The sequence below is a fragment of the Podarcis bocagei genome (assembly GCF_964188305.1).
Source record: "Podarcis bocagei genome assembly, chromosome: 17".
NCBI classification, from domain to species: Eukaryota; Metazoa; Chordata; class Lepidosauria; order Squamata; family Lacertidae; genus Podarcis; species Podarcis bocagei.
The window spans coordinates 8,648,133-8,672,140 of NC_138143.1; the positions used below are offsets into that span (position 1 = coordinate 8,648,133).

The 24,008-nt window shown below is 46.3% G+C and overlaps 1 protein-coding gene across 2 annotated transcripts in view; it reads left to right on the forward strand.

Moving 5' to 3' along the window:
• Positions 1-10,235: 10,235 nt before the first annotated feature.
• Positions 10,236-24,008, forward strand: part of CRB3 (crumbs cell polarity complex component 3) — a 28,200-nt gene continuing 14,427 nt past the window's right edge. Inside the window, exon 1 of one of the 2 annotated variants that reach the window (XM_081175887.1) lies at positions 10,236-10,383. The gene's annotated coding sequence lies outside the window, so the exon portion shown is untranslated. Of the gene's footprint in view, positions 10,393-24,008 lie in introns of both variants that reach the window. The other variant, XM_081175886.1, reaches the window with a different exon arrangement.

The following is a 24,008-nucleotide window of genomic DNA, read 5'->3' on the forward strand; positions in this document are numbered from 1 at the left end:
ACGTACACGAAAATCGATTTCAGATTTGAAATCAGCATTGAAAGAACATGTAACAGCAGCTGAAAAATCTCATGCAACAGAAAATGGAGAGAAAAAATATGTTCCCCAGTATATTGTGTATCCCAAGGGAATACATGTTTTTGCATACCTCCAACTGAACATGTCATGTTCAATGCTATATAAGTCACTTACATTTATACTCATATTGCACTACTTTGACTATGTGTTTAATAAAATATTGAATTCTTGCGTTGTGAAAAACAAAGATTATGGTGAAAAGTGAAAAACATGAATTGCAAAAAAACCCTAGAGCTTACAGAACATAGCCAACTTCAGATATGAAATCAGCACATCAAAATTAGGTTAGAACAACTGCAGGTGTCAATGCAACCAAAATGTTGTTTCCCAGTGTCAAAGCACCCCAGGGTGCCAAAGCACTCTGGTTGAAAACCACTGCCATACTGTTTGAGGAGGGCAGATCACTAGCATGGAGGGAATAGTGGTAGAGCTTGGCAGCAGGGTGAGATGGGGGGGCGGGCGGGCTACACATCGCTTGAGTAATCTTTGGATGGAGCTTGTACTCTTTCCCCTGATTCTTGCCATTGCTATCCTGGTGGCAAGTGAACTGGCAGAGTGAAGGGACTAGCAGGCTGAGCTGAAAACCAGGAAACCCCTGGTTTGAATGTCCCCTCTGCCATGTACGCGCTGGATGGCTTTACGTAAGCCTCCCCCGCCCCCTCTCGGCCGCAGTCCTCTGCAATATGGTAGATAATAATGCCAGCTTGCTTTAGGATTGAGTAAGGAAGATTATGACTGAATGATCAGGTGACGGGCTTTGAACGCTTGAAAGGACTACATAAAGTGAAACTTCACAGCTAAGTACGGTAAGTGTACAGTACTTTGATTTTTTTATAAAAAAACTAGTTAGGTAATTAGCTCATAACATACTGCACGAACAATGTTTTTTGTGACTCAGGCTTGGGGGTCAAAAGTGAGGTGGGTGGTTGCTTGAGACAAGCCCTTTCTCCGTCTGTCACGCGTGCACAACAATCTTTTCTTCCAGGGTGCGGGTGGGGAAGAGGGAAAAGGAGCCACAGGTCGAGTTTCCACCATGGAGCTGCTGGCGACTGACCTCAGGAAGGGCAGTTGTGGTGGCAGGGGCTCAGAGGTGCCTCAGGAGCTTGGGTGGCTGCACTATGGAGCAGTTCTACGCTCTGCTGGGGGGGGGGGACTCGTTAGCTACATGGTGCTAGCCATGGAAAGGTAAATAGCCGTCACCGCCTCATCTTCCCTCACGTGGGGAAAAGAACGTTTTTGCTTGAGCGGTGCTCAGTGGCATAGCGTGGGTTGTCAGCACCCGGGGCAAGGCAGGTAATTTGCGCCCCCTAACCCGTGGATTTGCGCCCCCTAACCCTAACCCCCAGATGTTGCGCCCGGTGCGGCCGGACCCCCCTGCACCCCCCACGCTACGCCACTGGCGGTGCTGGCATGACATAGCGTGGCCAACGGCTTTTCCCTTCACCCACGCATGCGCACATGCTCTCCAGGGCTGACAGGAATGGTGCGCTTACCTCAGCCCCCCACCCCGTCTTACGGGAGAAATAATAACTGTCAACGCATAAAAAGCAAAGGAAGCAGCGTGGGTGTATGAGGGAAAAAACCCCTCCCCAAAAAAATCACATTTGGGCAATGTTGGGGTTGGTCCCAATAAGGTATTTCCCCCAAAATACGGCAACATATAATCCAGCCCCCCACAAGGTCTGAGGGACAGTGGACTGGCCCCCTGCTGGAAAAGTTTGCTGACCCCTGATCTAGTCTAACCCCCTGCAAGCCAGGAATATGCAGCCCCACGCTTACACCAACTTATATACACTACACTTACACCATATTACTTACACCATATGTACACCACGCTTACACCATATAACCAAAAATAAAGATGAAGAACAATAGGTCAAGGGGTGCTAGGTATGGGAGTTGTATGTGAGAGTTGGAAGGATGCTAGAAAGTGGAGACAGAGCTGTGTCTGCTCTGTGCTGGATCCAAAGTTGTGACTTGGATGCTGCCGTGGAAACCTAAGAGAGAAACAAGATCTATTGGGGGTGTTGATGCTGTGAGTCCCTATCTCCTGAACTCAAGTTAAATATATGTATAAAAATAAAACCATGTATCCTAAAAACACTTCAGTCTCTGCTGACCTTCATTCCAAGGAAACTGAACCCTCAGTTAATGCGCTTGGAACCCCTAAAGTCTCTTGCCGCTTGGAGATTGGGATGGTGTGAAACAGTACAATAGTTCTCTGCAGGGACCTGTTGCCATCCAGCTTGTTGCTCACTTTGATCTCTTTCTCCTGATGCATTGCATTTTTTGTTTAGTCGTGCCCGACGCTTCGTGACCCCATGGACCAGAGCACGCCAGGCCTTCCTGTCTTCCACTGCCTCCCGCAGTTTGGTCAAACTCATGCTGGTAGCTTCAAGAACACTGTCCAACCATCTCGCCCTCTGTCATCCCCTTCTCCTTGTGCCCTCAATCTTTCCCAACATCAAGGTCTTTTCCAGGGAGTCTTCTCTTCTCATGAAGTGGCCAAAGTATGGTCCAGCTTTCACTTCCATACATCACTACTGGGAAAACCATGGCTTTAACTATACAGACCTTTGTTGGCAAGGTGATGTCTCTGCTTTCTAAGATGCTGTCTAGGTTTGTCATAGCCTTTCTCCCAAGGAGCAGGCGTCTTTTAATTTCATGACTGCTGTCACCATCTGCAGGGTTCATGGAGCCCAATAAAGTAAAATTTGTATTAAAACTTGCATCCGGTTTACTTTTGTGTGCCCTGGGCTTCCTTTGTCTCGGAAGGGGGTTGATTTATCTCCAAGTAATGATGGCATGTAAAACAAGTATGAGCTTCAATGTAGGTTGAGGTCTAGCGTTGAAATTAATTATTATAAATCTGCTTAAATTCCTGCTGGCATGAGAAACTATGCAAAGTATTTTGTTTCCCCTCAAAGTAGAAACAGGACGTGTGTGTCTGTAAAAAGAATGAACTATAAATATAGGCAACTCAAGTAGATATTGTAACTATAAACAACTATAAATAAATTATAAATAACGATAGGTAAATAGACATGATTCTTATACCATCTGAATGGAAAAACAACAAGAGCAGTCAGATATCAAGCAGTCTTGATATGGTTGTTACAGTATTTCATTGAATTAGAAACCAACATCAGAAAACTGTAAACTTGGGGAAGCTGGAGAGAATTCTGTAATAATACTGTATATTTGTGAAACACCTGCACACACATTGAGTCCATGTTTTTCAAGCTGAAAAGATGAAATAAGCTCAGAGTCGAGAGTGGATTTCATGCTCTTTATTCAGCTCATAGTGGTGAGGAGGAATGAAAGTCCCCTCAACGTATCTGCTTTATATACATTATTTACACAATAGGCTGCACGTGATTGGCTAATTCCGGAATTCTCCTGTAGGCCAATCGGGTTGTGGATTCACTTCCATCTGGAGCTGGATTAGGTGGCTCCTGCAGACCAATCATACTGCTGCATTCTGAATCCTATTGTTCTAGGTCCAATCAGACTGCTGCATTTTGGATCCTATTGTTCTAGGACCAATCAGACTGCTGCATTTTGGATCCTATTCAACTCAGTATATAACAAAAGATATATGCGATATGAGACTGCAATTCTCTAGGTGGGAGCAACTCCCACTGAACTCATAGATATGTCTATAGGACTGCAGGGTAAATGGTGCGATGCAACTGCCAATGCAATAGCAAAAGCAATAGCTGTTTAACACATTATATAATTTAGATGCATACTGAAATATACTGTTAGTGACTGAGACGAGGAGGTATGCACCCACCTATCAAAGAAAAGGCAGCATTTGTTTGAGCAGTGTGTGCAAATATGGACTGAACACAGAAAAGGTAGCGTTGTAGACTTAGGATAAACATAAGGTAAAGGTAAAGGGACCCCTGACCATTAGGACCAGTCGTGACCGCCTCTGGGGTTGTGGCACTCATCTCGCTTTATTGGCTGAGGGAGCTGGCGTACAGTTTCTGGGTCATGTGGCCAGCATGACTAAGCCACTTCTGGCAAACCAGAGCAGCGCACGGAAACGCCGTTTAGCTTCCCGCCGGATCGGTACCTATTTATCTACTTGCACTTTGACGTGCTTTCGAACTGCTAGGTTGGCAGGAGCAGGGACCGAGCAACGGGAGCTCACCCCGTCACGGGGATAAACATAGAAATTAATAAATTCTAGGAATGGGATTATTTGGGGCGGGAAGGGAGAAATATAAATGGCAAAGGAATTCTTGGGTAGCCTGGCCAAATCAGGGCCATTAAGGGAACAATAGAGAGCCATTGAGAGTTGTCAACAAGACAGCAGGAACTTCTTGCCCCAGGTATGACCAGAGACTGGAGATTTGGAAGGTTGCCAGGATAACTGCTCTGTGGGTAGAACAAGGTGCTCCTGGGGAGAAGGAGGAGGAAACAGAGCTGACATGATCTTGGAGGAAGAGATGAAAGGTTCCCAGCACTGCTGTGAACCATGCTGGAAGACCTGGATTCCTTCCATGCAGACTGAAGGTGTAAATAGGCGAATAAATCCTATTTCTTAAAGCACGACAGTCTCCGCCGTCTCTTCTATTCTGCAAAGGGACACAGACCCTGTGTGTGTGCCTATAACCCCATGCGCTCTGGTCACTGTTCGGTGGAGAGACGGACGGGCACCAGGCTTTTCTAACAATATTAACAACCTAAAGGTAAAGGGACCCCTGACCACTGGGTCCAGTCGTGACCGACTCTGGGGTTGCGCGCTCATCTCGCTTTATTGGCCGAGGGAGCCGGCGTACAGCTTCAGGGTCATGTGGCCAGCATGACTAAGCTGCTTCTGGCGAACCAAAGCAGCGCATGGAAACACCGTTTACCTTCCCACTGGAGCGGTACCTATTTATCTACTTGCACTTTGACGTGCTTTTGAACTGCTAGGTGAGCAGAAGCAGGAACCGAGCAACGGGAGCTCACCCCGTTATGGGGATTCGAACCGCCAACCTTCTGATAAGCAAGTCCTAGGCTCTGTGGTTTAACCCACAGCGCCACCCGCGTCCCTAACAACCCAAAAGACATCTGCAAAGGTTTCATACAGCTCTCCTATTCGTGTGCCATATTTCGTGTGCCAAACCCGGCCTTTAGTGCAAACTCCAGCGGCAGATTGTAGCCACCCTTTGATAATTACAGCCTGATATCTACCCCTCTGATTAACATCCCTGCTGCCCAAAAGAGACATTGTGGCTGCATCTGGGTACCCAGCCGCTGATTCTAGTAGCCCCAGGCTGCCTCGCTCTTAACAGCTTTGCTGCTACCATGTTCCCGTACAGCTCCTGTTGGTTTCAGCGAGAACTTCCCGGTGAATTGTACCCTCTGCTAATAAACAGAAGAGGGAGCAGAATGACTTTCTAGCGCAGAAAACTTTTTGGTATGTCCCTGGGTAGCACAATAGCCTTCCCTGATTAGTGTGTGTGCATATAACATTAAAAATATAATGGAAACTGCAGGTAGCTGAACTGTTCCCAATTTGGGGCAAAGGGAAACATCTTCTGTGCTAGGACAGTCCCAATCTAAAATTGGGTCAGGCCCTGCTTTGTATGGGCACAATAAGCTTATTGGAATTCTTACTCAGCTGCATGTTCAAGTCAAATAGTGAAACGAGAGGGGACAAGGTGGCTTGTCAGAGCTGTTATTTAGTCCCAGTACAAAAACTCTGGGTTCCTCCTTATTTACTCAGGCAACACTGCCAGTTCATTCACCACAGGTTCGTTCACCGGCACACCTTGTTTGTTACAGGATATCATCTGCAAACAGTGCCTTTCTGTCAGTTCTATAGTCCAAACAGGTCAGCCTCCACGCCAGAGAAAAACTGGACATCCATCAGACGTGAAATATTGCAACAGGCTGAAACCAGACGAGGGAGCATTTCAGTCTCAGACCCCAGGTTTCCCAGCCCTGTTCTGAGTCATCAAACTTGAACCCCTTTAAAAACAAAAATCGGAACCCAAGGAAGACTCTGGTAAGCTTATAGTCACTGTTTGACACTGGGGAATTTGGTCTCAACAGTTCCTGGAAATGGCTACCTCCTGAAAGAAAAATCTTTTTCTTTGTTCGGAAACTTTGTCACCCAAAGCATCACACTCACCCTGATTGGAGTGTGAGTGGATCATTCAGAACATTTGTGCTCCTCATAGGACTGTGGCACACCTCATGGGCGGAGCCAAGGGAGGCAAGCAAATAAATAACTTGGTTCTCCCCCCCCCCATAAAAACATAAAGCCTGCCCCCCTAAAATAAATCCTGGCTACATTCATGACACACCTACCATCGTCTCGCACATTTCTTAACTTTTTTTGGTCTCCCATTGTTTACACACTCACCTAGGCAACCACTGCAGGGATATGAAAAAGTGCTTAATCTGTAATAAATGGGTTGGTACTCAATTAAGTTTTATTCAGAGTAGACCTGTTGAAATTACTGGACCTAATGTAGTAATATTCATTAATGTCAATAGGTTCACTTTGAGTAAAACTGAGTTGAATACCACTCTTGGCCTATACAGAGCCACATGATAGTTATAGATGATAGATAGATAGATAGATAGATAGATAGATATAGATAGATAGATAGATAAACAGATGATAGATAGCTTTATGGTGTGACAGGTTCCCCTTTGTTTTTTATGCCCCTTTTGGCAGCAAACCTTCCAAGTGACGTAGAGTACATTTTTCTCCCACTAGGGGGAGACGTTTCACTAGAAAATAATATTAACAGGTGTCAAGTGGGGAGTTAAAACATGGAAATAGGACTTCAGAGTTATTGGCAAAGAGCAGAATGGACTTGTAAATGCAGCCAAGAATCTTGGATTCTATTCCCAGCACAAGAAATGGAATGGGATCTAGTGGCCCCCTGGTCACATTATGAAGACTCTTGTGATTCCCAGCCCGTAGTTGGATTCTATGCATGTTTATTCAGAAGAAAGCATCGCATTAGTTCTGTGAGACTTACTCTCAAGAAAGTGTGTGCAGCAACCACCACTGCAAAGCATTGTGGCCTACTCTCATGCCTTTTACAGCTGCTTAACATGCAGAAATAAGTCGGTGAAACTTCTCACAGCATAGAGATTTACAGTCAGTCAGTTTTATTGCACTTAGCCAAAGGCTGCCGCAATGTACACAGAATCATTCAACAATTTAAAGAAAATATACTGGATTGATACAAAAGACTTAAAACATTTATATTATCAATAAATTACCTACTCTAAACAGAACTATAAAAGTACCTTAATATACAAATTAAGACATTAAATAATAAAATTTATAAGCTAAAATTATCTTATGGCCACTAATATATTAAAAAATAATGTTAATTAATACAGTGTGCAATTATATTCGGAGTTTGGTGATAAAGACAGAATATAGCTTGATGTACATAGGGTCAAATAAATTCATCTCCTTTACAGTTGGTGGCTACCTTGGCTATATAATTTGCTCTAATTTTCCTAGTGGCAGTTGCAAAGAGTGCTACACGCCAGGTCACATACTTATCTGTGTCTGCGAGGAGATATAAAATCATGTCAGAGGGCTTCTGGCCAGGGGACCTTGTCATTATAGGTGCTCAAAAATCTTTCTCTTGCTTCATTAATGTAAGGGACAGCGCAAGATATAATGCATAAGGTCCTCTACTTCAGAACACCCCCTAATGCAAACACATTCGTTTTTTGCATAGAGATTTACATTAATATCTGCTCACCACGTCAACTGGCTTTTAAAGGCCCAGCTACAGGAGCAGGTTCAAAAGTTGGCAACCCTTTGCCTCCTGATCATAGTCCCATCCTTGTTTGAAAGCCTTTCAGCTCAATGCCCTTTCCCCCTTTTACTGGCTCTCCTCCTCTTCCCTGCCTTTAAAAGCAGCCTGACACCAGAGACGCCAACTATTCAACCCATCTCTGTAGCTGTGCTTTTCATTGCAGCTTCATACAGTTAGGCGATACTGCTACTTCCCTTGCTGACTTCAGCACATTGAGATGCGGTGAAGGCACAGCAGCAGGTCAGGACAGTCATTTTCTGATCACTTGACAACCCTGACCTGACGCCTGCACACAAATTTAGCAGCGGAAGTTTTATCTGACATGATGTTAAGTGTCGGTGAAGTTTTAGCTACTAAGTTTCCTCTATGTTTTTGCAAATGATTGAGCCTAAGACAATTTGGAAATACGGCATATAAGATCTTCCACCTGAGCTGATCACCTCACCTTGCCTCAAGACCAGAACAACCATCTTCTTTATTGACCAACACACTTAGGGCTCTCACAGCACCTCAATCTGTAGATTTTAGCAGGTGCTGCTGCTTAATCCCATGCCATAAAGACCTTCACCTGCTTATTTCCGTGCATCAAGCTGCTATTAAATGTTCTGTAGGAGTAAAGAGACACGGGTGGCGCTGTGGGTTAAACCACAGAGCCTAGGACTTGCCGATCAGAAGGTCGGCAGTTTGAATTCCCGCGACGGGGTGAGCTCCCGTTGCTCGGTCCCTGCTCCTGCCAACCTAGCAGTTCGAAAGCACATCAAAGTGCAAGTAGATAAATAGGTACCACTCCAGCGGGAAGGTAAACAGCGTTTCCATGTACTGCTCTGGTTCGCCAGAAGCGGCTTAGTCATGCTGGCCACATGACCTGGAAGTTGTACGCTGGCTCCCTCAGCCAATAAAGCAAGATGAGCACCGCAACCCCAGAGTCTGTCACGACTGGACTTAATGGTCAGGGGTCCCTTTACCTTTAGGAGTAAACTGGACCCCCACCCCAAAACAGACTTTTTATTTCAGGGTGGTCCAACTTTTCATATTAAGTGAGCCACAAGGGTATTACCACACAGAAAGGGATGCGGGTGGCGCTGTGGTCTAAACCACTGAGCCTCTTGGGCTTGCCGAACGGAAGGTTGGTGGTTCGAATCCCTGCAACGGGTGAGCTCCCGTTGCTCTGTCCCAGCTCCTGCCAACCTAGCAGTTTGAAAGACACCAGCGCAAGTAGATAAATAGGTACCACTGTGGCGGGAAGGTAAACGGCATTTCTGTGCGCTCTGGTTTTTTCTCACGGTGTCCTGCACCAGAAGCGGTTTGGCCATGCTGGCCACATGACCCAGAAAGCTTTCTGCAGACAAACGCCGGCTCCCTCGGCCTGAAAGCGAGATGCGCACCACAACCCCATAGTCACCTTTGACTGGACTTAACTATCCAGGGGTCCTTTACCTTTAACCACACAGAGCCTGTGGGCTACACACTGTCTTGTCGCATGAGGGGGTGAGGTGAGCGAGGCCACAATTTGATGCTCCCCTCAGCCCTCCCACCTCTTTCCTAAAGGTGAGAAAATGATAACTAGGTTTTGGAAGGAGGCAGCGGCACCCTAGGACCCTGCCAGAGCCCTTGCAGCTCATTGCCAAAGCCCAGCGCCTCGCTTACCCAGTGCCAGGGCTGGGTGTGTGTGTGTGTGGCATCAAAAGTTGCCAAGGGCCACCCAAAACGGCCTTGAAGGCCACACACTGGACCACCCTGTTTTATTTCTTCATCAGCTTCTTGCCAAGCGGAATTCAACGGGTGATGCTTTTTTCTGTCCTGCACCTGTAAGCTTCTCCTGGAGAATTTTGAATTTAACATAGGTGTGGTCAAGATGCTAGACCCTTGCCAGAAAAAAAAGCTGCCAAGCATACTTAAAAACAGCAAGGCAATTGATGGGGATTTTGGAACTCAATCCTGGATATGTGACTGTAAATTTTTAATCTGAAAAGCTAAATAAATAAATTTATGTACATATAAAGGATTTTGGAACTCAGTCTCGGAACATCTCTTCCCCACCCCCACCGCAACATACCTATCAATATTCCTGCCGCGGGAGTCCATTTGCCTCCCCTTTGTAGCTTTGCCGAGGGAGGAATTTTGGGTCCTGAGCTCCTCGGGGCAGAGACCCACCTCCGTCTCTTCCTACTCCGTCCAGCTCCAGGGGCGCCGATGATTCAAGCCAGGTAACCGCGTCCCAGCCAAGGCGCCGCCCACGACGATCGGACACTCGCAGGGCAGCTCGTGGGAACTCCGGTTGGCTGGCTGGCTGGCTGCCGCCGTCCAGGCCGTGCCGTCCTGGCTTCGGCCGCCGCCAGGTGAGTGGGGAGGCGGCGCCTCACCTGACTCAGGTGCACGGAGGGAAGTACCTGGGCGGGTCACGTGGCCAGGAGCGGGAGGCGGCGCTGTCGCAGGGTCGCCTTCGCGGGGGAACAAGCGCTCCGGCCGAAGCAGCTCCGGGATCGGGAAGGGCCCGACGGCGGCTGAGCAGGTGAGAGGCGTCGGGGAGGAGGGGGGGGGATGTTTGGGGGTACCTGCCCCAGAAGAGCCCCACTGCGCGGCCTGGCAACCCACGGCGAGGGAGCCAAGTTCTGCCCGGGACACCTGCCGGACGGGCGTGTGTGTGTGAATTAGTTTCTCCTTCTCCGATCTTGCTGCTCTTAGGGTGATTTTCGTGGCACAGGTAGGGTGGGATAAGTAGAGTGGGAAATGGAGGCCCCCTCCCCACTTTGGGGTCTGGACCTTTCCTGCCCCCCGGGGCCTTTGCGGCTGCCACCGTCCGGCCCGGACTTCCCTACAAATGGGGAGCGTCTGTAGCCCCCCCATAGCCCCCCCAACCCCCACTTTCCCGTTCTTTCCTGAGCAGGAAGGTGCCTGCAGTCCGAAGCCTCCTGGGAAAGGGGCGCTTCTGTTCTGCCCCGGATCTGGGGCGGGGGGAAAGTGATTTCCCTTTTCTTCCTCTTCCCTCCTCCTCCCCCGCATCCACCTCTCCTGCTCGAGAGGAAACCGAGGCAGCTTTGCGTGGCATCTGGTTGGAGAGCCGGCTGCGGGGCCGAGCGAGGGGGAAGAGGAGAGTTGCTGCCACTGCTCGCTGTGACTTCGGCTCCCCAAGCGGCCGAGTTAACCATTAAGCAGCACGCCTGAACTGATCGCAAGCCAAGCCGTTGGGAACCCGGGGAGCGGGGGGGGGGGCACCTTCTTGACCCCCCCTCCCCCAATCTGGGCCTTGCAGGCTGGGAATAACCCAGAAATTATCCTTTGGGTTTGCAATAGTCCCCAGCCGGCTGGCTTCTTGCTGCTGCGGGTGTGTTCCTCGGTGTTGTTGTGTTTTTAAAAACACACCACAAATTGCTATGGCCCGTCAGTGTGTGTTCTGTTTACCGTGCTGGGCTGTGTATCTGCTAGTACTTTTAAAAAACATAATTACTCTGCTAAGCAATTCTAGGGTATGTTTGTGTGCGCACTCTCCTAGTTTAAGGACACGAGGAGCTGCGCCTTACTGGGCCAGACCAAGGTCTGCTTAGCCCAGCATTTTTATTTTCATTTTTGCAACTGGCGGCATGAAATAGCCTGCAGGAAACTCGCTAGCACTTTACATTCGGCTCACCTGGTTATGCAAAGGAGGCCAGGGCTCCTGTGCCCATAAAAAGCACCACAATGGGGTAGGAGGAGGAATTTCAGCCGGCGAAGCCCTGGGTTCCTGCCCATGGTAAGAGAGCTGGTGGTGGTTTGAGGCCACCCAGTAGGGTTGCCAAATGGCCAACTGGGAGAACAAAAACAAAGCAGCGTCACCCCATCTTGCTTCGCTTAATGACAGTTAATATGCGCAAAACAACAGCTACTACTATGCTATAAGATCCACTGTCCTGTGACATCATATATGAGTTTGTACTACTGGTGAAGCCTAGGATGGCGAAACAAGGCTAATATTCCGGAAATCCTTGTTTTAGACTCTGTGAAAGGATTCTGTGGAACTGCAACAACCTTTCGTGTGGATTGTTGGACTCTATGAACAGACAGGTGGAATAGACACTTTCACATATATGGACCTTATGCATAAACTGATTAGAGAATGAACTGATCCACTGGGTCTTCTACTTTTTTCGTTGAACTTTATGAGCTACAGTCATACCTCAGGTTAAATATGCTTCAGGTTGAGCGCTTTCGGGTTGTGCTCTACAGCGACCCGGAAGTAACAGAACACGTTACTTCCAGGTTTCACTGCTCACGCATGCGCAGACGGTCAAAATGACATCACGTGCATGCATGGAAGCAGCGAATCGCACCCGCACAGGCGAGGATTGCGTTCGCTTCAGGATGCGAACTGGGATCCGGAACGGATCCCATTTGTATCTAGAGGTACCACTGTACTTCTCTTGCAATCTACAATTCAATACAATGAATAGTATATATTATTTTTTCAAACGTACAGCCGGTTATGTCTTGTGTGTTTATTTAATGGCAGTTAATGGCAGCAGTTTGGAACACGCTTGGAATCACCGCATGGAGACCAGAACAGACATCTGGGGTGGTTGCTGTTCCTCCTCACACCTCCCTTTCGTTTTCAAATTTGACAAATATGCATGGCGCCAAATTAATTTTTAACCCTTTCTTGGTTGACATTTGCCTTTGATTCCCTGGTTAGAGCCATGCTGACTTCCTGAGATGTGTTTTGCTTATGGGTCGGCCTTCCTGGGGCCTTCATTTCCTTTGATGGAGGCCCTTGGAGATGGCACTGAAGCTTCATTTGGGGCTAATACAGTTCTGTCAGACTTCTGGCTGGTACATCCAGGTTTTCAGAGTAAATAAATGCCCAGGTTTCCAATTTTTCGGACCAGGCATTCGCTAGCAATATTGCTCTGTTTTTGTGGGCAAATAATTGTGTTTCTTGAGGGTCTGGTGACTCATGTAACAAGCCTGAGAAGAAGGGTTGGCAGTCGTTCTTTTCTCCTGGTCTCTGTGACTCCCTGGCCCTTTGACTGTTGGATGACAGGCAGAAATGAGCAGCTGAACTTTGTTTGCGTGTTTCGAAAAGCTTTACCTGCTGAATTCTTGCTTGACCTGCTGGTATTAAAAACTCCGCTAGAAATTACATGCTCCTGAGTTCATAAAGTTTGTTTTTTTAAAATGCCTTGGATTGGCATATGCTGAAATATTATACAAATAGTTCTCAAGCGTTTGTATCTATTAGTAGAGTTAGATGTGTCCCTCTGTACTGAGTTCAAAAGGATTTTGTACCTTCTAGTTACCAGCTCCTAAACTGAGGATGAACAGGTGCTGGTATGCCTCTAAGCTATTAAAAGAGAGACACTCAGTAACTATTTGCAGGCAATTAAACTTTATTTACTTTAGGATTATTCCATGCTGTGTTTATTTCAGGCAGGAAAAAGTTCAGTGGTGATGGTGGCTCACCCACCCGGGCTACAGGGAAAGCCCACGTCATCTAAGGCATAAAATCTGAATGGCAACTACCTTCCACTTGCTGACATGGGACATAGTCTACCAGGGTGTTCCCAAGAATGGTGGTCTTCCATAGTGCCCATCCATCTAAATCAGAGCTGGGGAACCTATAGTCCTCCAAGTGTTTGCTGTACTACAACTCCCATCATTCCTGATAGGTCTGATGGGAGTTGGAGTCTAACTAAACACTGCCACAGTTCCCCCATCCCGATCAAAGTGGGAGCGTTTTCCCCTCAGAGGGGCAGATCTGTCTATGGTCTTCAATGGTTCCCCAGATCAACTCGCAGTGATGGCAGCCTCTGCTACGCTGCAGAGAAGGGAATCTGAAGCCACTTTTGCAAAATCCGCATCACTCACTGCTATCCAAGCCATAATGGTTGGGCACCCCTTTGTGTATGTCTCTGCATTCTCTTGGTAGACTAGGGACCTTGCCAAATACTCTTACGGCTTTGGCACACTGGCACCTCTTGACCTAAATTGCCCCAGGTTATATTTGGGCAGAGAAAGAAAAATCTGTCTGCTACTCATTAGGAGATACTTTCTCGGGGATGAGGAAAAAAATATTTGGTAGTAGTTATTGAAGCTATGTATCTCTTGTTGGCATTGGTCTAATTTTGTGCAGGGCTGGCCGGGCCTAAAAATAAATAAATAAAATAAATAAATAAATAAATAAATAAATTACTTTTGCCCTGCCCATCTGGCTGGGCATCCCCAGCCATTCTGGGCAGCTTCCAACAGGATATTAAAAACACAATAAAACTTCAAACATTAAAAACTTCCCTAAACAGGGCTGCCTTCGGATGTGTTCTAAAAGTCAGATAGTTATTTATTTCCTTGACATCTGATGGGAGGGCGTTCCACAGGGCGGGCGTCACTACCGAAAAGGCCCTCTACCTGGTTCCCTGTAACCTCGCTTCTTGCAGTGAGGGAACCGCCAGAAGGCCCTCAGAGCTGGACTTCAGTGTCCGGGAAGAACAATGTGGGTGGAGATGCTCCTTCAGGTATATTGGGCAGAGATGGGGGTACAGAGTGGCAGTTGGAGAAGAGAGCCCTGTGTGCCATATGGTCTGCACTGTGCCCCCTAAGCTAGCTTGCTGGCCTCAGGCACAGTAGAGGACTCTGTTCTGGTCCTGGTGTTGGGGTAAGATCCAGTTGCCAGTTCAGTCAGCTTCTGTAAGTGGAACAGGGAGTATGGGATGTGTCACTATCTTGTCCTTCATCTCAGGCAGCAAAATGTCTTGGGCTAGCTAGCCGTAAGCCTTGTGGGTGATTTGTGCATGATGTGGTGTATGTGGTTCTGGTGCTTGCTCACTCTTTCTGGGTATGTTTGCTTTCTTGCTTTGCACTATTGATTCTGATGCTGGCATCTTGAGTCCCATCAGGGAAGAAAGCAGGGCATGAATAAATTTGTAATATATAATAATGGTAATAATTTGTTCCTGACAAGGATCCAGCCTCACACTGTGATTCAACGTCACACAGTTACTTCACTCAACATAAAAGGAGCTTGTCATGCTTCCATAGAATTGGTATCACCTCCCATTTTGAAAGATGACTCACAGAAACCTGCAAAGGTCATGGGAATGAGTCTTTGTCTTGAAGCTGCCTTTCTGACCTAGACTTCTCTTTGCCAAGGAATTTGAAACTGCAAGGATGTTTTGCATAGGAGCCCCAGGCAAGGAGCAGAATACAATGCAAATGTTTGCTCTTACATATGATAGCACCAAGGTGCCTATCTTATATAAAGCCCAATAGCTCCTCATCATGTTGGAGAGGATGCTAAATTATAGGTGCATACCAACATATGTGGAGGTAATGTCCACAAATAGAACAATGTTGGGAGAAAGTTTCTAAAGCGTTACCTCAGATTACAATTCAGACAATCCCAATGACTCTAGCTTTAGTCTTACTTAATTTATATACTTCAGATATGGACCAATTAAAAAGTAGAGAATTAATAACATATATATTAACAGCAGCTAGAATGGTAATAGCCAGAACTTGGAAAATTAACTTGCAATTAATGAATGTTGATCACTGGTGTAATATAGTCTGGCAAACAGCTATAATGGAAAGGTTGTTGCAAAAATTGAAGGCGGCAAGAGGAGAGAAAAAACAAGACACTTTTTTTCACTGTATGGTATGATTTTATTAAATATACAAATGAACCAGCATATATCGCACTAGGGTGTAGATATGCAGGCAATATTCTAGCTCACTCCTATTATTGTGTATTTTCCAAGTTTATTTATTGAATAATTCATTGGACTGGGTTACTGTAATCACCTCATTATTGTACCCTGTAAAATAATATATTAAGAACCGTATTTTACACACCTCCAGTGATGCTTTTTTGTGTCAGATGTCGTGTTTTATGATTTATCGGTCTAAGAACGGAATCTATTTTTTTTAAAATGATATTTATTGAAATTTTACAGACAATAAAAGGTTACAAAATTAAAAATAAGAGACAAAAAAAGAATAACAATAATAAAAGAAAAATAGATACAAAAAAACAAAGACAAAACACATAAAAAGTAAGAAAAAATTAAAAAGAAATCAATATTTTCATGTCTTATATTTCATTTACTTATTTCCTGACCTCCTCACACCCCCCTTTTTTGTATTCCAGTTCACATAGTTAATTCAGCAAATCCTTACCCTCTATCATTTATCTTTACTCAATATCTTAACCTATTATAACTATTTATTTTAAACCATTATCAATCCGAATTCACATATTCTTGTTAATCTTTACCAAAACCGCTTATTTTCAATCCAACATCCCTTTAACATTCATTAATTTTACAGTATTTCTGCAAGTAGTCTTTAAATTTCTTCCAGTCTTCTTCCACCGCCTCTTCTCCCTGATCTCGGATTCTGCCAGTCATTTCTGCCCTAAGAACGGAATCTAAACGGGGAAGGGTACCAGCGGTGGGAGGCCTCATTGGGGAAAGCGTGCCTCAGTTTAAGAATGGTTTCGGTTTAAGAACGGACTTCCGGAAAGGATTGAGTTCATAAACCGAGGTACCACTGTATTGGTAGAAAATTAATTAATTGATAAAAAGCCCAGCTAGTCTAGTATTGTGGCCAGTTAGATGCCCCTGGGAAGCTCTTGAGCAGAGCAAGAGGCGAAATAGTTGACTCCCCAGTTATCTCCAAATTTGTTAGGTGCCATAAGGTCATTAAGGTAATCGGCCTTCCCCAACCTGGTGCCCTCTCGATCTTTGCTAGAGCCGCTTGTAATGTGGTGGTGATGGTTTGTGCAAGTGTGCCTGTCCGCAGTTCCAAGTGGTGGTGGCGGGAGGCAAAAATCCCATGGCGGGGGGAGCACATCGAAGCCCACGAGCATACCGAAAACAGTCCTTTGGATCCCCTCCAATGTGTAATTAAGCAAAAGAATTCATCGCCACAGGACGTGGTCAAGCTTTTAGAAAGGGATTAGATTGATTCACTGGTGGGTACCAGACACAGTAACTACAAGAGGCAACCTTTTGTGTTGTTGACGGTTGTGGCTGCCAGATGTGTCTTGCTGGTGAACTTGCTAGGCACATCTCATGGTATTGTTGCAGGCAGAAAGCTGGGCTTAGGTGGATGATTGATGGATCTGACTCAGTAAATTAAAATTCCTGCCGACATGACTATTATGCAATGGTGCAGTTTTGTTTCCAGCGCTGGAAATGGAGCGGCACTTGACGTGTACTCCTACTGAACCAGTAATCTGGGGAATGTTCAGTTTGAAATGTTCTGCTGCGAAGCTGGTGGGGTGCTTGTGTGTGAAAGATTACCGAAATCTCCTGAAAATGGAAGGCACCAATGAAGTACTAGAACAGGGGTCAGCAGACTTTTTCAGCAGGGGGCCGGTCCACTGTCCCTCAGACCAGGTGGTGGGCCAGACTATATTTTGGAAAATAATAATGAATGAATTCCTATGCCCCACAAATAACCCAGAGATGCATTTTAAATAAAAGCACACATTCTACTCATGTAAAAACACCAGGCAGGCCCCAGAAATAACCCACAGGTGCATTTTAAATAAAAAGACACATTCTACTCAGGTAAAAACACGCTGATTCCTGGACCGTCCGTGGGCCGGATTTAGAAGGTGATTGGGCCAGATCCGACCACGGGCCTTAGTTTGCCTACCCATGTACTAAGACTAAGACTACCCATGTACAAAGACTAAGACTTGACACACAGGAAGTGGAAGCAAGAATAAATATGTGGATTTCCCCCCAGTTATAGACGGTTGCAGACTTAGATGTAGTTGACTGTGGCAGAAAGTCATGCTTCTCAGCAAACAACAATGTCTAGAATGTACATAAGGCCTGAGGACTGTTAACATGTGGGGGCCTGCTAACATTGGGGAGGTCGCTATGGCATAAGACAGCCTCCACCCTAACGTGATGCCCTTCAGATATTTTGGACTACGGTTTCAGTTGGCCTCAGCCTACATGATGGGGGTTGTAGTTCACCAAGCAGAAAGGAGTTGCTGTGGGCTTCCCTTTCCTGGGTGTAGAGGCTTACAGATGTCTTCCATCTGAATCAAAGTGCTTCTTCAGCCTGAGAAAGTGGCAAATATTTTGCGTCTGGATTAAGTCGTGGAGAGGGATGGGGAGAGGTGAGGACTTCATACAATGTGGGCATACTAAGGGTGAGTACAGATACACGTTGTTTGAGCAGTTGAGAGCAGCTGTGGGTGGAAATGTAGTTGTGCTGTTTTGCAGCAGAGGCTGGCAGTGAAAGAGTGCCGACCGATGAGCATTGTAATGTCAAAAATTGACCTTCCCCCTCCACCCTGCTCAGAACAATCTTTCTGCTCCTCTAAAATGGATCATTTCTGAAATGGCAAACAAATGTTTCAATCGGGGTGTTGCTAGACTCCTGACTCACATCTGTCCCAGCCAGCAGAGCCAGTGGTCAGGGCTGATGTTGTGGCAACATCTGGAGGGCCACAGATTCCTCATCCCTGCTTTAAAAGAATAAGCAATGAATGTTGTTACTGCCCCCTCAATCCTTCCAAAGCTGTGCTCCAGGAGTCTTGGCCCTCAACCAGGGTCTGTGCCCTGAAGGCAACCCTGTATCGGGAAATTTTTAATGTCTAATGTTTTACAATTTTTTATGTGCTGTAAGCCACCCAGAGTGGCTGGGGAAACCCAGCCAGATGGGTGGGGTATACCCATTTACCTAGTAACCTTCAAAATTCCCAGTCTCTTTTCACAGCGGTGAGGGGGGGAGGACAGTTCTCTTGCATTGCCAATGACCTTCAATGGCCCTGTGTTGTTTCTTAATAGCTTTAGCTTGGCAAGGTAATTTGCACAGGCTAGCTCAGGAATTCCTCTGCAGCTTGTATTTCTCCCTTCATATCCCAAATAATCAAAATCCTGCCATTTATTAATTTCTAGGGTTAGGGGATCCCCTCCCCAAACTTATAACAATATATATACTTTTGTTGTTATCTAGTTGTTTAGTCGTGTCTGACTCTTCGTGACCCCATGGACCAGAGCACGCCAGGCACTCCTGTCTTCCACTGCCTCCCACAGTTTGGTCAAACTCATGCTGGTAGCTTCAAGAACACTGTCCAACCATCTCATCCTCTGTCGTCCCCTTCTCCTTGTGCCTCCATCTTTCCCAACATCAGGGTCTTTTCCAGGGAGTCCTCACTTCTCATGAGGTGGCCAAAGTATTGGAGCCTCAACTTCATGATCTGTCCTTCCAGTGAGCACTCAGGGCTGATTTCCTTCAGAATGGATAGGTTTGATCTTCTTGCAGTCCAGCCAGAATACTGGCAGAGCAGGTGACTGAGATCAATGTTCAAATCACTGATCACTTTATAGCATGCCACAGGTATGTTTGTATGTTTTCTTATTTCTGAAATTGTATCGCTACCCCTTCAATGTTGCTGGCACTCCCAGGGTGTCCTACAGAAATAACAGCAACAATAATGGCGCAATAATATTATAATATAACCAGAAAATAGTACAGCGTGAAACTCTAGTCAAAGAGGGGGCTATATGGTACCTTGAAAGAGCTTGGGTACAATACTTCAAAAAAGGCAGGTGGGTGGAACAGTGCGGCGGGGTGGGGAGTGGGAAGAGGCAGTGAGTCCTGCTTAAAGGTTGTTCAGCAAGACTCCCCACTTCGCTTTGGGCTGCTTGCCAAAAGTGGGGGAAGTTGAGCCAGGAAGAGAGATCCTGCCCAGGTGTGATTTAAATAAATAAATATGCTCTTAGCTTGCCTTCCTTCCTTCCTTCCTTCCTTCCCAGTTCCTGTGTGATGTTGCAACGCCAAGCTCTGTTCCTCTGCCATATTTTCTTCCCTCCCTCTGGTTTCCTCCATGTCTGGAAGTGTGATGTTGCTTACAGGGACTGATGTCATCATGTGAAATAACTCTGTCACTCGGTGACTCTTGCCTAGCCCCAGCTAATGAATGCAAGCTGGCTATTTTTAGACCTCTTTCCCACCCAACCCTGAAGGTTTGAGCATTAAATTACAGTATAACCCTATAATGATGATGTTGATGATAGGGCCTGTGTCACTTTATGTTTCCCCACAACGTCCTTGAGGTGAGGTTTAGGCTGAGAATGTGTCTTGCCAGAGGCAAGACTCAACTATTCCAAATCCAGGAAAATCCATTGTTACCCCTCTAGGCGGCATCATTTAAATGCTAATCTGTTGCCTTTATGTGCATTTATATCGCATTGCCTCGGAGTGTTCCAAGCTTAATCTGGGTCAGTTTTGCAACTCTTTGTTATGTAGGCCTGTGTTATGTACCCTCAGTGCAGGGACAGATCAATCAGTGGCTTGCCTAAAGCCCAGCCAAAGAGTTCCTGCCTGAAGTGATCCAAACTGGGGTTTTCTGCTTCATAGCTCAGCTACTGAACCACCATGCTGTGCTAGTGGAAGTTAAGTCATAGGTTTCAGTGGGACTCATTTCGAAGTACAGTGGTGCCCCGCAAGACGAATGCCTCGCAAGACGGAAAACCCGCTAGACGAAAGGGTTTTCCGTTTTGGAGGCGCTTCGCAAAACGAATTTCCCTATGGGCTTCCTTCGCAAGACGAAAGCCCATAGGGAAATCTCCGGGACAGCGGGGAAGCGCAGCGTGTCTTCCCCACTGTCCTCGGACCTCCTCTGAAGGCTGGCGGTGGGGCGGAAAGCCCTTCTCCCCGCGCCAGCCTTTGGAAGGCTCCTCCGAAGGCTGGTGGTGGGGAGAAAAGCCCTTCTCCCCGCGCCAGCCTTTGGAAGGCTGTCCTGAAGACTTGCGGTGGGAGGAGGGTTTTCCTTCCCACCACCAACATTCAGAATGCTGTTCTGAATGTTGGCGGTGGGGAGGAAAAACCCTCCTCCCACCGCAAGCCCCGGAACAGAGGAGAAGCGCTGCGCCCCTTCCCCTCTGTTCCCGTACCTGTCCTGAAGGCTTGCGGTGGGGAGAAAAGCCCTTCTCTGCACCGCCAGCCTGGCAAGCGGTTTCCATAGGAACGCATTAATTGATTTTCAATGCATTCCTATGGGAAACCGTGCTTTGCAAGACGAAAAACTCGCAAGAAGAAAAAACTTGCGGAACGAATTAATTTTGTCTTGCGAGGCACCACTGTAAACGTGAAAAGATTGCAACCCTTTGTCAGCTTGGCTCCACTGCCTGCCGTTTCCCAAATTTCCCAGCAACAGCTCTGAGATTTCTCCCACTCTGCTCCTCAACACTGTATGTCTTCTGAAAAATGAGTTACAGCCAGTCCTGGGTCTCCAACGAGTATACCTAAATGAGGCACACATTTCTGAACACCTGCTCATGTACATTACACCTGTAATGTTTGAAGAGCCATGGATGATGAAGTCTCGCACAGGGTTGCTTTGGGTGGACTTTGGTGACAACAGAATATCTTTCTTCTTCTTCTTCTTCTTTGGTGATCACTCATAGTCGAGTAAGATTGTCTTCCATGAACACTATCTTAACAGTGAGTCCGTAAGTGGAGGCCAATTCTGGATCCACACATCCTTCCACAGTGGGAACATAGGTTTCCGGGCGGGAGTTGATCACTGTGAGGGTTTGCCAGACATGCCTTCCTCTTAGCACGTTTCTCCCTTTCGTCCTGAGTTCGAGCATCTTTGAAGCCCATGACACCTTTGGTAAAGGCTGTTCTCCAATTGGTGCTCATAGGCCAGTGTTTCCCATTTGCCGCTGTTTATACTACATTTTTGTAGATTTGCCTTGAGAGAGTCTTTAAGCCTCTTCTTTTTACCTCAACCACAACAGAACGTAACAAATGGCCCACAGATTTATGGTAACTGGTGACTGTGGAGAGGCAAGAAGTTGTAGAAGGAATCTAATATTGGTAAATAATTTATTGTATGCTACTTTTACTTGACTGCATTTAGTAGGAAAAGCACTCAGGGCGATGCATGTCTTCTTCCCTTCATGGATGAGGTGGGCCTGATGTGTAAATTCACATACTTCAGAAGACAGGCACCGCTTGCTCTGTCCCTCTCTCCCCTGTAGCTTGTGGTGGTTTGGCCAGAACTTTGACATAACGACACTAAAATGATAACCTAAATTCTTATTTGTTAGCATTTGTTTAGATTTTACATGAGTTTCTCGTATAGGAATGAATGAATGAATAAATAAAAAGTATCTTATTAGTAGTAAGGTAAAAGGACCCCTGGACATTTAAGTCCAGTCAAAGGTGACGATGGGGTGGCGGCACTCATCTCGCTTCCAGGCCGAGGGAGCCGGCGTTTGTCCACAGACAGCTTTCCGGGTCATGTGGCCAGCAGGACTAAACTTCTGGTGCAAGGGGACACCGTGATGGAAACCAGAATGCACAGAAACATGGTTTCCCTTCCCGCCACAGCGGTACCTATTTACAGTGGTGCCCCGCAAGACGAATGCCTCGCAAGACGGAAAACTCGCTAGATGAAAGAGTTTTCTGTTTTGGAGGTGCTTCGCAAAACAAATTTCCTATGGGCTTGCTTCGCAAGACGAAAATGTCTTGCGAGTTCCTGCTGGTCCCCCCCCCCCTTTTTCTAAGCTGCTAAGCCGCTTATCAGCTGATCCGATCAGCAGATAAGCCGCTAAAAGCCGCTAATAGCGCTAATCCGCTAATCCATCAATGGGCTTGCTTCGCAAGACGAAAAAACCGCTAGACGAAGAGAATCACAGAACGGATTCTTTTTGTCTTGCGAGGCACCACTGTATCTACTTGCACTGGAGTGCTTTTGAACTGCTAGGTCCTGCCGACTCGAACTGCCGACCTTCCAATCAGCCAGCCCACTCGCATCCCCATCTTATTATTAATGGAAGCCGTGTACCCTCCAGATGTTGTTGGACTAGAACAACTGGCTATTATTTGCTAGCTGAGGCTGATGGGAGTTTGAGTATAACAGCCTCTGGAAGGGCATAGATTCTCCATCCCTATAACAAAGCACGACAAAAGAAGGCAGAGGGCCTTCTCGGTAGTGGCACCCGCCCTGTGGAACGCCCTCCCACCAGATGCCAAAGAGAAAAATAACTACCAAACTTTTAGAAGACATCTGAAGGCAGCCCTGTTTAGGGAAGCTTTTAATGTTTAATAGGTTATTGTATTTTAGTGTTTTGTTGGAAGCCGCCCAGAGTGGATGGGGAGGCCCGGCCAGGTGGGCGGGGTATAAATAATAAATTATTATTATATTTATTATTATTTTATGCAAGAAATGCTACAGATTGTTATTATATAACAGCAGCAAATTTAATACGCACTATTCATTACCATAGTGAGTAAGAAAAACACACAGTCCCTATTTTTAATAGGTATAGCTGCAGGGTGTGGTGCTGACCCCTAGAAAAGAAAAGAAAGGCAGAACAGGAAAAAGGGCATTGTGACCCTGATAATTGGTGAGCTGCTTGGACTTGCTCTTTCGCAGATCCACTTAGGGAGTGTTGCTAGGATAGACCTTGCAAGCTCACTTGGGGCCTGTCTTAAACTGACACGCCATCCCTGAGTACATTGGACAGGAAGGAGCAGTTAGTTCTGGCTCCCTGATGAGTGGACCTGCACACACGCACACATACACATTTGCAAGTATATTTTTAAGTAGAGGCAACTCCCTGTTTGCACGGCGGTTGTGTTCCAGGTCATTGCGCGCTTGCGTGAACTTGCGTATACTCGGAACACCTACTGAAAAAGCCTGCAAACACCCCATGTCACTTCCGCCCCTTTTATGATGTTTTTGGGTCGCTTCCGGGTTCGGCACGATGCACGTGTGTGCGGCCACGTACATATCGGACACACCGTTTTGAGTGTCACACTTCTGTTTTGAGTGTTACGCTGAGGTCTGTCTGTTTCTCCTACTTATTTTGCATTTTTGTTTTTGCGGCTTTTTTGTTTTGTTTTTGTGTCTGTGTGGAACCCAGTTCAGCTCCCGAATGATTGATTGTGTGACTGCAGTACATTGTTTATTGCTTTCATCAATGATCTTGTTAGATAGTAAAATTCATGTTAAATAGCTGTTTTAGGGGTTGTTTTTAAAAGTCTGGAAAGCATTAATCCATTTTACATTACTTTCTATGGGAAAGCACGCCTTGGTTTTGGAACGCTTTGGTTTTGGAACGGACTTCAGGAATGGATTAAGTTTGAGAACCAAGGTACCACTGTACTGCTTTTAAAATAAGTAGTTCATAT